Source organism: Somniosus microcephalus, chromosome 15 (genome assembly GCF_052327205.1).
Source record: "Somniosus microcephalus isolate GS21.2 chromosome 15, FLI_Smic_1.0, whole genome shotgun sequence".
Classification (NCBI taxonomy): Eukaryota; Metazoa; Chordata; class Chondrichthyes; order Squaliformes; family Somniosidae; genus Somniosus; species Somniosus microcephalus.
Window position 1 is genome coordinate 29049823 of NC_141001.1, and position 16482 is coordinate 29066304.

General features: G+C 46.9%; 1 protein-coding gene across 9 annotated transcripts in view; it reads left to right on the forward strand.

Annotated features, from left to right (window-relative positions):
* Nucleotides 1-16482, forward strand: part of dgkza (diacylglycerol kinase, zeta a) — a 516902-nt gene that overhangs the window by 442541 nt on the left and 57879 nt on the right. The window lies entirely within an intron of this gene.

Consider the following 16482-nt stretch of genomic DNA (forward strand, 5'->3'; position numbering starts at 1 on the left):
GGAGTCTCCCTTACCCTGCAGTGTCACTAACACTGGAGTCTCCCTTACCCTGCGGTGTCAGTAACACTGGAGTCTCCCTTACCCTGCAGTGTCACTAACACTGGAGTCTCCCTTACCCTGCAGTGTCAGTAACGCTGGAGTCTTCCTTACCCTGCGCTGTCACTAACACTGGAGTCTCCCTTACCCTGCGCTGTCAGTAACACTGGAGTCTCCCTTACCCTGCAGTGTCACTAACACTGGAGTCTCCCTTACCCTGCGGTGTCACTAACACTGGAGTCTCCCTTACCTTGCGGTGTCACTAACACTGGAGTCTCCCTTACCTTGCGGTGTCAGTAACACTGGAGTTTCCCTTACCTTGCGGTCTCAGTAACACTGGACTCTCCCTTACCCTGTGGTGTCACTAACACTGGAGTCTCCCTTACCCTGTGGTGTCACTAACACTGGAGTCTCCCTTACCCTGCGGTGTCACTAACACTGGAGTCTCCCTTACCTTGCGGTGTCAGTAACACTGGAGTCTCCCTTACCTTGCGGTCTCAGTAACACTGGACTCTCCCTTACCCTGTGGTGTCACTAACACTGGAGTCTCCCTTACCCTGCGGTGTCACTAACACTGGAGTCTCCCTTACCCTGCGCTGTCAGTAACACTGGAGTCTCCCTTACCCTGCGCTGTCAGTAACACTGGAGTCTCCCTTACCCTGCAGTGTCACTAACACTGGAGTCTCCATTACCCTGCGGTGTCACTAACACTGGAGTCTCCCTTACCCTGCAGTGTCAGTAACACTGGAGTCTCCCTTACCCCGCGGTGTCACTAACACTGGAGTCTCCCTTACCCTGCGGTGTCAGTAACACTGCAGTCTCCCTTACCCTGTGGTGTCACTAACACTGGAGTCTCCATTACCCGGCGGTGTCACTAACACAGGAGTCTTCCTTTTCCCTGCGGTGTCACTAACACTGGAGTCTCCCATACTCTGCGGTGTCACTAACACTGGCGTCTCCCTTACCCTGCGGTGTCACTGACACTGGAGTCTCCCTTACCCTGCGGTATCACTAACACTGGAGTCTCCCTTACCCTGCGGTGTCAGTAACACTGGCGTCTCCCTTACCCTGCGCTGTCACTAACACTGGAGTCTCCCTTACCCTGCGCTGTCAGTAACACTGGAGTCTCCCTTACCCTGCGGTGTCACTAACACTGGAGTCTCCCTTACCCTGCGCTGTCACTAACACTGGAGTCTCTCTTACCCTGCGGTGTCACTAACACTGGAGTCTCCCTTACCCTGCGGTGTCACTAACACTGGAGTCTCCCTTACCCTGCGGTGTCACTAACACAGGAGTATGTCTCCCTCTTTTTAAAGTTAAACTCTGTGGTTTATAGTTTCTAAGGTGTGATATTCATCATCTAGAATCGGGGCAGAGGGTATTTAAAAATAATAATAAATTTAATTAATTACATAGAATGGGAGAGCAGGTGATGTGTTCTTGGTGCAATATGTGGGAGCTGGTGGACACCATTGATGCTCACAGTGATCACATTTGCAGTAAGTGTTGGCTGCTCGAGGATTTCCGGCTCCGTGTTGAGGAGCTGGAGTCCGAGCTTCAAACACTGAGACACATCAGGGAGGGGGAGAGTTACCTGGACTCTGTGTTTCAGGAGGTAGTCACACCAATTAGATTATTAATTCAGATGTAGTCCGTGGCCAGGGACAGGATGGTGTGACTAGAAGTGAGGCAGGTACGGGGATCCAGGAGGCAGTGTCGGAGGAGCCGCAGCCCTTGCTCTTGTCCAACAGGTTTGAGGCACTTACTCCCTGTGAGGATGGGAACGGGGACTGCGGGGAGGATGAGCAACCCGGCCACAGCACCGTGGAACGGGGGGCCATTCAAGTGGGGGGAGTTAAAAGAAATGTTGTAGTGGTAGGGGATAGTATCGTTAGGGGGATAGATAGGGTTCTTTGCAGCCGAGAGCGAGAGTCCCGAAGGCTGTGTTGCCTGCCCGGTGCCAGGGTTAAGGACATCTCCTCTGGGCTGGAGAGAAACTTGGAGTGGGAGGGGGAGGATCCAGTTGTCGTGGTCCATGTTGGTACCAACGACATAGATAGGACAAGGAAAGAGGTTCTGCTGAGGGAGTTTGAGCAGCTAGGGACCAAATTAAAAAGCAGAACCACAAGGGTAATAATCTCTGGATTACTACCTGAGCCACGTGCAAATTTGGCTAGGGTAAATAAAATTAGTGAGTTAAATGCGTGGCTCAAAGACTGGTGTGGGAGAAATGGGTTTTGCTTCTTGGGACACTGGCATCAGTACTGGGACAGGAGAGAGCTGTTCCATTGGTACGGACTTCACTTGGCCAGTGCTGGGACTAGAATCCTGGCGAATCGAATAACTAGGGCTGTAGAGAGGGCTTTAAACTAATTAGTGGGGGGGAGGTTTTAAGAGAGCGAAAAATAAAAATGACAGTGGAGAAGGCAATAGAGCAAGGTAGCAGTGGGGGAATTAAAAACCAGAGCGTGTCAGGAAGGGACAGAATGTATAATGATAAAGGTAAAGTAGTAAAAGGGGTAAAAGCAGGAATAAATTGTCAGAAAACATATTTGAAAGTTCTTTATCTGAATGCACGCAGCATTCGTAACAAAATAGACGCGTTGACGGTACAAATAACTACACATGGGTATGATCTGGTGGCCATTACGGAAACATGGCTGCAAGATGATCATGACTGGGAACTAAACATACAAGGGTATTTGACAATTAGGAAGGACAGACAGGGAGGAAAGGGAGGTGGGGTTGATATGTTAATCAAGGATGGAATCACTGCAATAGTCAGAAATGATATTGGGTCAAAGGATCAGGATAGTGAAACAGTTTGGGTGGAGATAAGGAATAATAAGGGGAAAAAGCCACTAGTGGGCGTAGCCTATAGGCCTCCTAACAGTTGCAACTCTGTTGGTCAGAGTATAAATCAGGAAATAGTTGGGGCTTGTAATAAGGGAACAGCTATAATCATGGGGGATTTTAACTTTCATATTGACTGGACTAATCAAATTGGGCATGGCAGCCTTGAGGAAGAGTTCATAGAGTGTATTAGGGACGGGTTCCTTGAGCAGTATGTAACTGAACCAACCAGGGGGCAGGCAATCTTAGATCTGGTCCTGTGTAATGAGACAGGATTAATAAAAAAATGTCCTAGTAAAGGATCCCCTTGGAATGAGTGACCATAATATGGTTGAATTCCAAATTCAGTTTGAGGGTGAGAGAGTTGGATCTCAAACCAGCGTACTGAGCTTAAATAAAGGAGACTATGAAGGTATGAGAGTAGAATTGACTAAAGTAGACTGGGAAAACAGATTAAAGTGTAAGACGGTACAAGAGCAGTGGTCTACATTCAAGGAGATATTTCACATCTTTCAAGATAAATATATTCCACTGAGGAAAAAGGGGAGTAAAAGAAAAGACAGCCATCTGTGGCTAAGCAAAGTCATAAAGGATAGTATCCGACTGAAAACAAGGGCATATAAAGTAGCCAAATCTCGTGGGAGGATAGAAGATTGGGAAGCATTTAAAAGCCAGCAAACAATAACTAAAAGATTAATTAAGAAAGGGAAGATAGATTATGAAAGTAAACTAGCAAAAAATATAAAAACAGATAGCAAGAGTTTCTACAACTATATATAAAAAAAGGGTGGCTAAAGTGAACGTTGGTCCCTTAGAGGATGAGACCGGGAAACTAGTGGTGGGGAACATGGAGATGGCAAAGACGCTGAACAAATATTTTGTATCAGTCTTTACAGTAGAGGACACTAAAAATATCCCAACACTGGACAAACAGGGGGCAATGGGGGGGGAGGAGCTAAACACGATTAAACTCACTAAGGAGATGGTACTCGGTAAAATAATGGGACTTAAGGCGGATAAATCCCCCGGACCTGATGGCCTACATCCTAGGGTCTTGAGAGAAGTGGCGGTAGGGATTGTGGATGCATTGGTGATTATTTTCCAAAACTCCCTGGACTCAGGAAAGGTCCCGGCAGATTGGAAAACTGCTAATGTAACACCCTTATTTAAGAAGGGAAGTAGACAAAAAACTGGAAACTATAGACCAGTTAGCCTAACATATGTGGTTGGCAAAATGTTGGAGTCCATTATTAAGGAAACAGTAACAGAGCATTTGGATAAACATAATTTAATAGGACAGAGTCAGCATGGTTTTATGAAGGGGAAGTCATGTTTGACAAATTTGCTCGAATTCTTTGAGGACGTAACATACAGGGTGGATAAAGGGGAACCAGTGGATGTAGTGTATTTGGACTTCCAAAAGGCATTTGACAAGGTTCCACACAAAAGATTACTGATCAAGATAAAAAATCACGGGATTGGGGGTAATATACTGGCATGGGTGGAAGATTGGCTATCTAACAGAAAACAGAGTTGGGATAAATGGTTTGTTCTCGGGCTGGCAATCAGTAACTAGTGGTGTTCCGCAGGGGTCAGTGCTGGGACCCCAACTCTTTACAATCTATATTAACGATTTGGAGGAAGGGACCGAGTGGAACATATCCAAGTTTGCCGACGATACAAAGATGGGAGGGAAAGCAGTGTGTGAGGAGGACATAAAGAACCTGCAAAAGGACATAGACAGGCTAAGTGAGTGGGCAGAGATTTGGCAGATGGAATATAATATTGGAAAGTGTGAGGTTATGCACTTTGGCAGAAAAAATCAAAGAGCAAGTTATTATCCAAATGGAGAGAAACTGCAAAGTGCTACAGTACAAAGGGATCTGGGGGTCCTGGTGCATGAAACACAAAAAGTTAGTATGCAGGTGCAGCAGGTGATCAGGAAGGCCAATGGAATCTTGGCTTTTATTGCAAGGGGGATGGAGTATAAAAACAGGGAAGTCTTGCTGCAGTTATACAAAGTATTGGTGAGGCCACACCTGGAATACTGCGTGCAGTTTTGGTTTCCATATTTAAGAAAAGATATACTTGCTCTCGAGGCGATTCAGAGAAGGTTCACTCGGTTGATTCCGGAGATGAGGGGGTTGACGTATGAGGAAAGGTTGAGTAGGTTGGGCCTCTACTCATTGGAGTTCAGAAGAATGAGAGGCGATCTTATCGAAACATATAAGATTGTGAGGGGGCTTGATCGGGTGGATACGGTGAGGATGTTTCCACTGATGGGTGAGACTAGAACTAGGGGGCATAATCTTAGAATAAGGGGCTGCCCTTTCAAAACTGAGATGAAGAGAAACTTCTTCACTCAGAGGGTAGTGAATCTAGGGAATTTGCTACTCCAGAGAGCTGTGGAAGCTGCAACATTAAATAAATTTATAACAGAGATAGACAGTTTCCTAGCAGATAAGGGAATTAGGGGTTACGGGGAGAGGGCAGGGAAGTGGACGTGAGTCTAGATTCGGATCAGCCATGATCCTATTGAATGGCGGAGCAGGCCCGAGGGGCCGTATGGCCTACTCCTGCTCCTACTTCTTATGTTCTTATGTTCTCCCTTACCCTGCGGTGTCACTAACACTGGAGTCTCCATTACCCGGTGGTGTCAGTATCACTGGAGTCTCCCTTACCCTGCGGTGTCAGTATCACTGGAGTCTCCCTTACCCTGCGGTGTCAGTAACACGGGAGTTTCCCTTACCCTGCTGTACCAGTAACACTGGAGCCTCCTTTACCCTGTGGTGTCACTAACACTGGAGTCTCCCTTACCCTGCGGTGTCAGTAACACTGGAGTCTCCCTTACCCTGCGGTGTCACTAACACTGGAGTCTCCCTTACCCTGCGGTGTCAGTAACACTGGAGTCTCCCTTACCCTGCGGGTCCATAACACTGGAGTCTTCCTTACCCTGCGGTGTCACTAACACTGGAGTCTCCCTTACCCTGCGGTGTCACTAACACTGGAGTCTCCATTACCCGGTGGTGTCAGTAACACTGGAGTCTCCCTTACCCTGCGGGTCCGTAACACTGGAGTCTCCCTTACCCTGCGCTGTCAGTAACACTGGAGTCTCCCTTACCCTGCAGTGTCACTAACACTGGAGTCTCCATTACCCTGCGGTATCACTAACACTGGAGTCTCCCTTACCCTGCGGTGTCAGTAACACTGGCGTCTCCCTTACCCTGCGCTGTCACTAACACTGGAGTCTCCCTTACCCTGCGCTGTCAGTAACACTGGAGTCTCCCTTACCCTGCGGTGTCACTAACACTGGAGTCTCCCTTACCCTGCGCTGTCACTAACACTGGAGTCTCTCTTACCCTGCGGTGTCACTAACACTGGAGTCTCCCTTACCCTGCGGTGTCACTAACACTGGAGTCTCCCTTACCCTGCGGTGTCACTAACACAGGAGTATGTCTCCCTCTTTTTAAAGTTAAACTCTGTGGTTTATAGTTTCTAAGGTGTGATATTCATCATCTAGAATCGGGGCAGAGGGTATTTAAAAATAATAATAAATTTAATTAATTACATAGAATGGGAGAGCAGGTGATGTGTTCTTGGTGCAATATGTGGGAGCTGGTGGACACCATTGATGCTCACAGTGATCACATTTGCAGTAAGTGTTGGCTGCTCGAGGATTTCCGGCTCCGTGTTGAGGAGCTGGAGTCCGAGCTTCAAACACTGAGACACATCAGGGAGGGGGAGAGTTACCTGGACTCTGTGTTTCAGGAGGTAGTCACACCAATTAGATTATTAATTCAGATGTAGTCCGTGGCCAGGGACAGGATGGTGTGACTAGAAGTGAGGCAGGTACGGGGATCCAGGAGGCAGTGTCGGAGGAGCCGCAGCCCTTGCTCTTGTCCAACAGGTTTGAGGCACTTACTCCCTGTGAGGATGGGAACGGGGACTGCGGGGAGGATGAGCAACCCGGCCACAGCACCGTGGAACGGGGGGCCATTCAAGTGGGGGGAGTTAAAAGAAATGTTGTAGTGGTAGGGGATAGTATCGTTAGGGGGATAGATAGGGTTCTTTGCAGCCGAGAGCGAGAGTCCCGAAGGCTGTGTTGCCTGCCCGGTGCCAGGGTTAAGGACATCTCCTCTGGGCTGGAGAGAAACTTGGAGTGGGAGGGGGAGGATCCAGTTGTCGTGGTCCATGTTGGTACCAACGACATAGATAGGACAAGGAAAGAGGTTCTGCTGAGGGAGTTTGAGCAGCTAGGGACCAAATTAAAAAGCAGAACCACAAGGGTAATAATCTCTGGATTACTACCTGAGCCACGTGCAAATTTGGCTAGGGTAAATAAAATTAGTGAGTTAAATGCGTGGCTCAAAGACTGGTGTGGGAGAAATGGGTTTTGCTTCTTGGGACACTGGCATCAGTACTGGGACAGGAGAGAGCTGTTCCATTGGTACGGACTTCACTTGGCCAGTGCTGGGACTAGAATCCTGGCGAATCGAATAACTAGGGCTGTAGAGAGGGCTTTAAACTAATTAGTGGGGGGGAGGTTTTAAGAGAGCGAAAAATAAAAATGACAGTGGAGAAGGCAATAGAGCAAGGTAGCAGTGGGGGAATTAAAAACCAGAGCGTGTCAGGAAGGGACAGAATGTATAATGATAAAGGTAAAGTAGTAAAAGGGGTAAAAGCAGGAATAAATTGTCAGAAAACATATTTGAAAGTTCTTTATCTGAATGCACGCAGCATTCGTAACAAAATAGACGCGTTGACGGTACAAATAACTACACATGGGTATGATCTGGTGGCCATTACGGAAACATGGCTGCAAGATGATCATGACTGGGAACTAAACATACAAGGGTATTTGACAATTAGGAAGGACAGACAGGGAGGAAAGGGAGGTGGGGTTGATATGTTAATCAAGGATGGAATCACTGCAATAGTCAGAAATGATATTGGGTCAAAGGATCAGGATAGTGAAACAGTTTGGGTGGAGATAAGGAATAATAAGGGGAAAAAGCCACTAGTGGGCGTAGCCTATAGGCCTCCTAACAGTTGCAACTCTGTTGGTCAGAGTATAAATCAGGAAATAGTTGGGGCTTGTAATAAGGGAACAGCTATAATCATGGGGGATTTTAACTTTCATATTGACTGGACTAATCAAATTGGGCATGGCAGCCTTGAGGAAGAGTTCATAGAGTGTATTAGGGACGGGTTCCTTGAGCAGTATGTAACTGAACCAACCAGGGGGCAGGCAATCTTAGATCTGGTCCTGTGTAATGAGACAGGATTAATAAAAAAATGTCCTAGTAAAGGATCCCCTTGGAATGAGTGACCATAATATGGTTGAATTCCAAATTCAGTTTGAGGGTGAGAGAGTTGGATCTCAAACCAGCGTACTGAGCTTAAATAAAGGAGACTATGAAGGTATGAGAGTAGAATTGACTAAAGTAGACTGGGAAAACAGATTAAAGTGTAAGACGGTACAAGAGCAGTGGTCTACATTCAAGGAGATATTTCACATCTTTCAAGATAAATATATTCCACTGAGGAAAAAGGGGAGTAAAAGAAAAGACAGCCATCTGTGGCTAAGCAAAGTCATAAAGGATAGTATCCGACTGAAAACAAGGGCATATAAAGTAGCCAAATCTCGTGGGAGGATAGAAGATTGGGAAGCATTTAAAAGCCAGCAAACAATAACTAAAAGATTAATTAAGAAAGGGAAGATAGATTATGAAAGTAAACTAGCAAAAAATATAAAAACAGATAGCAAGAGTTTCTACAACTATATATAAAAAAAGGGTGGCTAAAGTGAACGTTGGTCCCTTAGAGGATGAGACCGGGAAACTAGTGGTGGGGAACATGGAGATGGCAAAGACGCTGAACAAATATTTTGTATCAGTCTTTACAGTAGAGGACACTAAAAATATCCCAACACTGGACAAACAGGGGGCAATGGGGGGGGAGGAGCTAAACACGATTAAACTCACTAAGGAGATGGTACTCGGTAAAATAATGGGACTTAAGGCGGATAAATCCCCCGGACCTGATGGCCTACATCCTAGGGTCTTGAGAGAAGTGGCGGTAGGGATTGTGGATGCATTGGTGATTATTTTCCAAAACTCCCTGGACTCAGGAAAGGTCCCGGCAGATTGGAAAACTGCTAATGTAACACCCTTATTTAAGAAGGGAAGTAGACAAAAAACTGGAAACTATAGACCAGTTAGCCTAACATCTGTGGTTGGCAAAATGTTGGAGTCCATTATTAAGGAAACAGTAACAGAGCATTTGGATAAACATAATTTAATAGGACAGAGTCAGCATGGTTTTATGAAGGGGAAGTCATGTTTGACAAATTTGCTCGAATTCTTTGAGGACGTAACATACAGGGTGGATAAAGGGGAACCAGTGGATGTAGTGTATTTGGACTTCCAAAAGGCATTTGACAAGGTTCCACACAAAAGATTACTGATCAAGATAAAAAATCACGGGATTGGGGGTAATATACTGGCATGGGTGGAAGATTGGCTATCTAACAGAAAACAGAGTTGGGATAAATGGTTTGTTCTCGGGCTGGCAATCAGTAACTAGTGGTGTTCCGCAGGGGTCAGTGCTGGGACCCCAACTCTTTACAATCTATATTAACGATTTGGAGGAAGGGACCGAGTGGAACATATCCAAGTTTGCCGACGATACAAAGATGGGAGGGAAAGCAGTGAGTGAGGAGGACATAAAGAACCTGCAAAAGGACATAGACAGGCTAAGTGAGTGGGCAGAGATTTGGCAGATGGAATATAATATTGGAAAGTGTGAGGTTATGCACTTTGGCAGAAAAAATCAAAGAGCAAGTTATTATCCAAATGGAGAGAAACTGCAAAGTGCTACAGTACAAAGGGATCTGGGGGTCCTGGTGCATGAAACACAAAAAGTTAGTATGCAGGTGCAGCAGGTGATCAGGAAGGCCAATGGAATCTTGGCTTTTATTGCAAGGGGGATGGAGTATAAAAACAGGGAAGTCTTGCTGCAGTTATACAAAGTATTGGTGAGGCCACACCTGGAATACTGCGTGCAGTTTTGGTTTCCATATTTAAGAAAAGATATACTTGCTCTCGAGGCGATTCAGAGAAGGTTCACTCGGTTGATTCCGGAGATGAGGGGGTTGACGTATGAGGAAAGGTTGAGTAGGTTGGGCCTCTACTCATTGGAGTTCAGAAGAATGAGAGGCGATCTTATCGAAACATATAAGATTGTGAGGGGGCTTGATCGGGTGGATACGGTGAGGATGTTTCCACTGATGGGTGAGACTAGAACTAGGGGGCATAATCTTAGAATAAGGGGCTGCCCTTTCAAAACTGAGATGAAGAGAAACTTCTTCACTCAGAGGGTAGTGAATCTAGGGAATTTGCTACTCCAGAGAGCTGTGGAAGCTGCAACATTAAATAAATTTATAACAGAGATAGACAGTTTCCTAGCAGATAAGGGAATTAGGGGTTACGGGGAGAGGGCAGGGAAGTGGACGTGAGTCTAGATTCGGATCAGCCATGATCCTATTGAATGGCGGAGCAGGCCCGAGGGGCCGTATGGCCTACTCCTGCTCCTACTTCTTATGTTCTTATGTTCTCCCTTACCCTGCGGTGTCACTAACACTGGAGTCTCCATTACCCGGTGGTGTCAGTATCACTGGAGTCTCCCTTACCCTGCGGTGTCAGTATCACTGGAGTCTCCCTTACCCTGCGGTGTCAGTAACACGGGAGTCTCCCTTACCCTGCTGTACCACTAACACTGGAGCCTCCCTTACCCTGCTGTACCACTAACACTGGAGTCTCCCTTACCCTGCGGTGTCACTAACACTGGAGTCTCCTTTACCCTGCGGTGTCACTAACACTGGAGTCTCCCTTACCCTGCGGTGTCACTAACACTGGAGTCTCCCTTACCCTGCGGTGTCACTAACACTGGAGTCTCCCTTACCCTGCGGTGTCACTAACACTGGCGCCTCCCTTACCCTGCGGTGTCACTAACACTGGAGTCTCCCTTACCCTGCGATGTCACTAACACTGGAGACTCACTTACCCTGTGGTATCACTAACACTGGATTCTTCCTTACCCTGCTGTACCACTAACACTGGAGTCTCCCTTACCCTGCGGTGTCAGTAACACTGGAGTTTCCCTTACCCTGCGGTGTCACTAATACTGGAGTACCAGCTGCCCTGCTCTGCCTGTGAAGTGGCAGTATTCATTCCCTTGCTGTGGGAGCAGATCTGTGGTGTCGTTTATAATACCATATCAATACTGCTGCTGTGTCAGTAGCACTAACTGTGCATTGTGTTACGTGAGAGAGCTCCAAAAATAAATACTGGAAATTGCTTCACTGCCTACTTGTAACTGCAGGAGGTCTCAGTGTAGCTGTCGTTCTAGTTACCCTGTGCTGATTTTGACTGTAGCCGTCATCTATGTTTCAAGCAATCATTCACCTATAATTGCGTTAAAATTTGTAACAAAATTGCATTTGTTTTCTGCCCAATCCACTCCAAAGCTTGACATGTTATGTGGCTGAGACGTTTTTTCTAGTATGGAAAAATGATAGGGCAGTGCGATAGGAAAGAGAGGCTGGTGCCATGCATCAGCTCAAGCAAGCATGTGTGTAGGTTTTGCCACAGTGAAAGGGTTAAAGATCCATGTTCACTGCAGGAAACAAAAACACAATTCCTTGGATCTTAAGATATTTGTGATAAATATCACATCTTTGGCTCAGGTTTCCAGTCCCTAACCAACATCTGAACTCAATTTCTTTCAGCAATCCATCCTCATGGCTGTCAGTCTGAAGCTGACAGTCACCCAGATAATTTCAATTCCTGTTTGGCAACTCTGAGTTGCGGACTTGCATTTTAGGTAGACATTGAGGTTCTCTCTCGAATGCCTGAGAAGCCCGTAAAATGGTTGCAGCATCTACCCTCCCCGCTGCTCCTCAGGGGCTGATCACGGTTCCTTTCCAGCTTTGGAAGTTCTGAAGCCAGCATCTCTTCTCCTTGGGTTATAATTCAAGGGCGCTATACCAATCTTGTCTGTCGACCAACGCACGGTGCCAAGAGCGGTCAGGCAAGGGGTTACTGATTGATCTTTGCCACAGGAAGAGAAGTATTAGACGCCTTCTGCCCCTCTGAGAGACCCGGCCAGAACATCACTGGCAGGTACCTGGTAGCCAATCGGCTACAGTTAGTGTCTGCCTGGCACGAGGGAGATAAAAGTGGTGGGGGTGGGGGGACAGGGGAAGTTACTTGTGGAAAAAAATTAAAAGTTCCATGAATGAAGTGAATTTGTGTCATAGAATCTGACAGAACAAAAGGAGGCCGTTTAGTCCATTGTGCCTGTGCTGATAAAGCTATCCAATTAGCCCCACTCCCCCCACTGGGCAGCATGGTGACATAGTGGTTAGCACTGTTGCCTCACAGCGCCAGGGACCCGGGTTCAAATCCGGCCTCGGGTGACTGACTGTGTGGAGTTTGCACATTCTCCCCGTGTTTGCGTGGGTTTCCTCCGGGTGCTCCGGTTTCCTCCCACAGTCCAAAGATGTGCGGGTTAGGTTGATTGGCATGATAAAAATTGGCCCTTAGTGTTACGGGGAATTAAATACATGGGGTTACGGGGATAGGGCTTGGGTGGGATGGCCGTCGGTGTAGGGACCGGGTGCTAGGGTTTGGATGATCAGCCATGATCTCGTTGAATGGCTCGAAGGGCCGAATGGCCTACTCCTGCTCCTATCTTCTATGTTTCTATGTTTCACTCTTTCCCCATAGCCCCCCGTGTCTGAACCGAGGCGCGGGCTCCTAGATTTTCCAATCAACATTATTTTAGTCGTGCTCACAGGCGCCTGCTAATCCCACTTTCCTCCCTATCGATGAGATGCTGTCTTGCCACCATTTGGTGTGTCCCACAATGCCATGGCTCAGATTGTGAACTCAGTGCAGTTGAAAGAAAGAAAGACTTGCATTTATATGGTGCTTTTCATGACCTCAGGACGTCCCAAAGCGCTTTTCAATATGTGGTGCCACTTGGTGGGGGATAGGCTCAGGTTTTACACTTTGCTTTGGCTCAGTGGCAGCACTCTTGACTCTGAGTCCAAAGGTTGCGGGTTCAAGTCCCATTGCAGAGACTTGAGCACCAAATCTAGGCTGACACTCCAGTGCAGCACTGAGGGAGTGCTGGACCGTCGGAGGTGCTGCCCTTCGGATGAGACGTTAAACCGAGGACAGATGTGAAGTGCGAGCAGGACATGGTGCACGTTAGGATACGAGCAGCGGTGTTTTAGATGAGCTCAAGTTCATTGTGGCGGGCCATGAGAGCATTGGAATAGTCAAGACTGAATTTGACAAAGACAAGGGTGAGGTGATTTGAAGTACTGTAATGTAGAAAACGCAGCAGCCAATTAATGCACAGCAAAGTCCCACAAATAGCTATGAGATAATAACCAGATCATTTGTTTTCGTGATGTTGTTGAGGAATAAGTATTGGCCGGGACACAGGGATAACTCCACTGCTCTTTTTTGAATAGTGTTGAGGGATCTTTTACGTCCACCTGAGATAGCAGACAAGGCCTCGGTTTAATGTCTATTCTGAACGACGGCACCTCCGACACTGCAGCACTCCCTCAGTACTGCATTGGAGTGTCAGCCTAGATTTGGTACTCAAGTCTCTGGAGTGGAGTTTGAACACACAACCTTCTGACTCAGAGGCGATAGTGCTGCCACTGAGCCACAGCAAAGCGTCAAACCTGCGCCTATCCCCCACGGAGTGGCACCACATATTGTTGGAGCTGCAATGTTTGGATTTTCTTTTTAAATTCCTCTTTTTAAAAAGTAAGTGACTTTCAGTAAGTAGCTGAAGCAAGTATTTCAGATGTATCTTTCTAAGTCAGTTCAATCTCATAATGTCCAGGCTGGGTCTTTCTGTGTGGCTCAGGATCAGCAGTCTGTCAGTTCCCGTCACACGTATGGGCACAGGAGTATTGTCAGACTTGAGTAGTTACAGGCAATGAGCAATTCTTCTACCGTAGCTGACAGATCGCAGCCTCTAGCAGGATTTTGACAGTTTCTGGACAAGCACGGCTCAGCTGAATGCCTCCCAATCGCATCAGCGATTGACATAATTAACATTCTTTCTTCTCGGTCACCTAATTGTGAGAGAGTTTGAGCACAGTAATCATTTCCAGTTCACTCTTGAGTAAAACACGAGTGCACTGAGCCTGTGGTACATTTTGGGGGAGGGAGTTGTGTGATATTTCAGAAGCCGAGATTGTGAAACTTGAACTGTCCACAGAGGTCATCAGGTTTATTGGATGTAGTATGTGTCTGTGCCACTAATTACACTTCTAACACAGCACTGTCATTTGTATTCTAAATTTCTCTCCTAAAATCTCTGATGCGCAGCTTCATCAACAACAGCTATTTCCATTTATATAGCACCTTTAATTTAGTTTTTTAAAAATCCCATGGCGCTTCACAGAGGCTTAAGGAGAAAATGAACGCCGATCCAAAAAAGGAGATATCAGGAGGGATGACCAAAGGTTTGGTTGAAGAGGTTAGTTTTAAGAGTGATGTTAAAGGAGGTGGAGAGGTTTTGAGAGAGAATTCCAGAGCGTGGGATCGAAGTGGCTGAAGGGACAAATGCCAATGGTGAGGCAAAAGGAGGTGGGGTGCACAAGAGGCCAAAGTCAGAGAAACAGTGAGTTGGGGAAGATTACAGGGCTGGAGGAGCTTACAGAGATAGGGTGGAGCAAGGCCATGAAGGGATTTAATCACAAGGATGTGAATTTAAAATTTGAGGTGCTGGTGGACCGGGAGCCAATGTAGGTCAGTGAGGACAGATGTGAAGTGCGAGCAGGATGTGGTGCACGTTCGGATACCGGGAGCCAATGTAGGTCAGTGAGGACAGATGTGAAGTGCGAGCAGGATGTGGCGCACGTTAGGATACGAGCAGCAGTGTTTTGGATGAACTCAAGTTCATTGTGGCGGGCCATGAGAGTATTGGAATAGTCAAGTCTCAGTTTGACAAAGGCAAGGGTGAGGGTTTCAACAGCAGATGGGCTGAGGCAGGAGTGGAGACAGGCGATATTACGGAGGTGGAAGTTGGTGGTCTTTGTGATGGAGGGGATATGGAGTCAGAAACACGAAGAAGAGGTTGCAAACAGTCTGGCTCAGTCGGAGACAGTGGGCGAGAGGGGGATGGAATCGGTAGTGAGGATACGGTGTTTGTACAAGAGCCAAAGACGATGGCTTTGATCGACCCAATTTTTAGCTGGAGAAAATTGCAGCTCATCCAAGATTGGACAAGCAAACTACAGAGGTAGTAGAGGAGTCAGGAGAGGTAGTGGAGACATTGAACTGGGTACCCTCACCCTCACCCTCGTGTCAGCTGGATGATGATACATGTTTGCGGATGATGTCGCCAAGGGGCAGCATATAAGACAAGGAAGAGGCGGGTGCCAAGTATAGATCCTCGGGGGACAAGAGAGAAAGCTCCGAGGGGCCAAGAGAAGAAATATATCATCCCCAAATGGCCATTCTTTATGTGTGAGCCTGGTCAGTGAGTGTCAATAGACTGTTCTATCATGAGACAGTGTGGGGCTGCCATCAGAGCCAACCCCAATCCTGTTCTCGCCCATTATCAAAATGTACACTTTCCAGCAGAGGTTACTGCCAGAAGCCAAGCACAGGTTCCCTTCCCAGCTTCAGGATATTGAGGATTATTTCAATGCCTCCACTGCTACTCTGGTTGAGAACGGCTAACTCAACACAGGCCTTAATCAAACCTGATACCTCCTTGATCTCTACAGGGCAGTACCAACACCATGGCCTCTACCCAATTCACATGACAGAGAAAGGGGATTTTAATGGACTTAATGCGTGGCAGGTTGCAGAGATTTATCTTATAGGTTTTGCATTATACAGAAAGTGATTAATGGAAAATAAGTTACCGACTAACACAGCTGCATCACTCTCGAGTCGCGCAAGATTTATTTGGTTGATGGATTACAGAGTTGTCACCTTGACTTATTTACACAGCAGGAAGAAATCAAACATAGCACATTGCACTTTAATGTTGTGTGGGAAGCTTCTAGTGCGATGCTGCTAATTCATCACCGCAAACTGCTCCCACCACTACCAACCGCCAGTGACAGACCTGTAATCACCGAGTACTTCACCCTGGTATTACACAACTCAAAATGCTCCCTCTGTAGAGACAACCTACGTACGGGAGGAGAAAATCTATAATTATACTGTTGGGTAGTTTTTCTCGCGGGTCTAGTGAAAATAAGTGTGAAAATGTCGCACGCCCATTAGACTTTATTTTGATGATTGAAATGCTGGTGACAATGCTGAATTACAACAGTCCAGTGATGTCTTTACATACTGACACGGAGTCAGAAACACGGGGTTAAATACAAAGACGAGGTTGCAAACAGTCTGGCTCAGTCGGAGACGGTGGGCGAGAGGGGGATGGAATCGGTAGTGAGGATACGGTGTTTGTGCAAGAGCCGAAGACGATGGCTTTGATCGACCCAATTTTTAGCTGGAGGAAATTGCAGCCCATCCAAGATTGGAC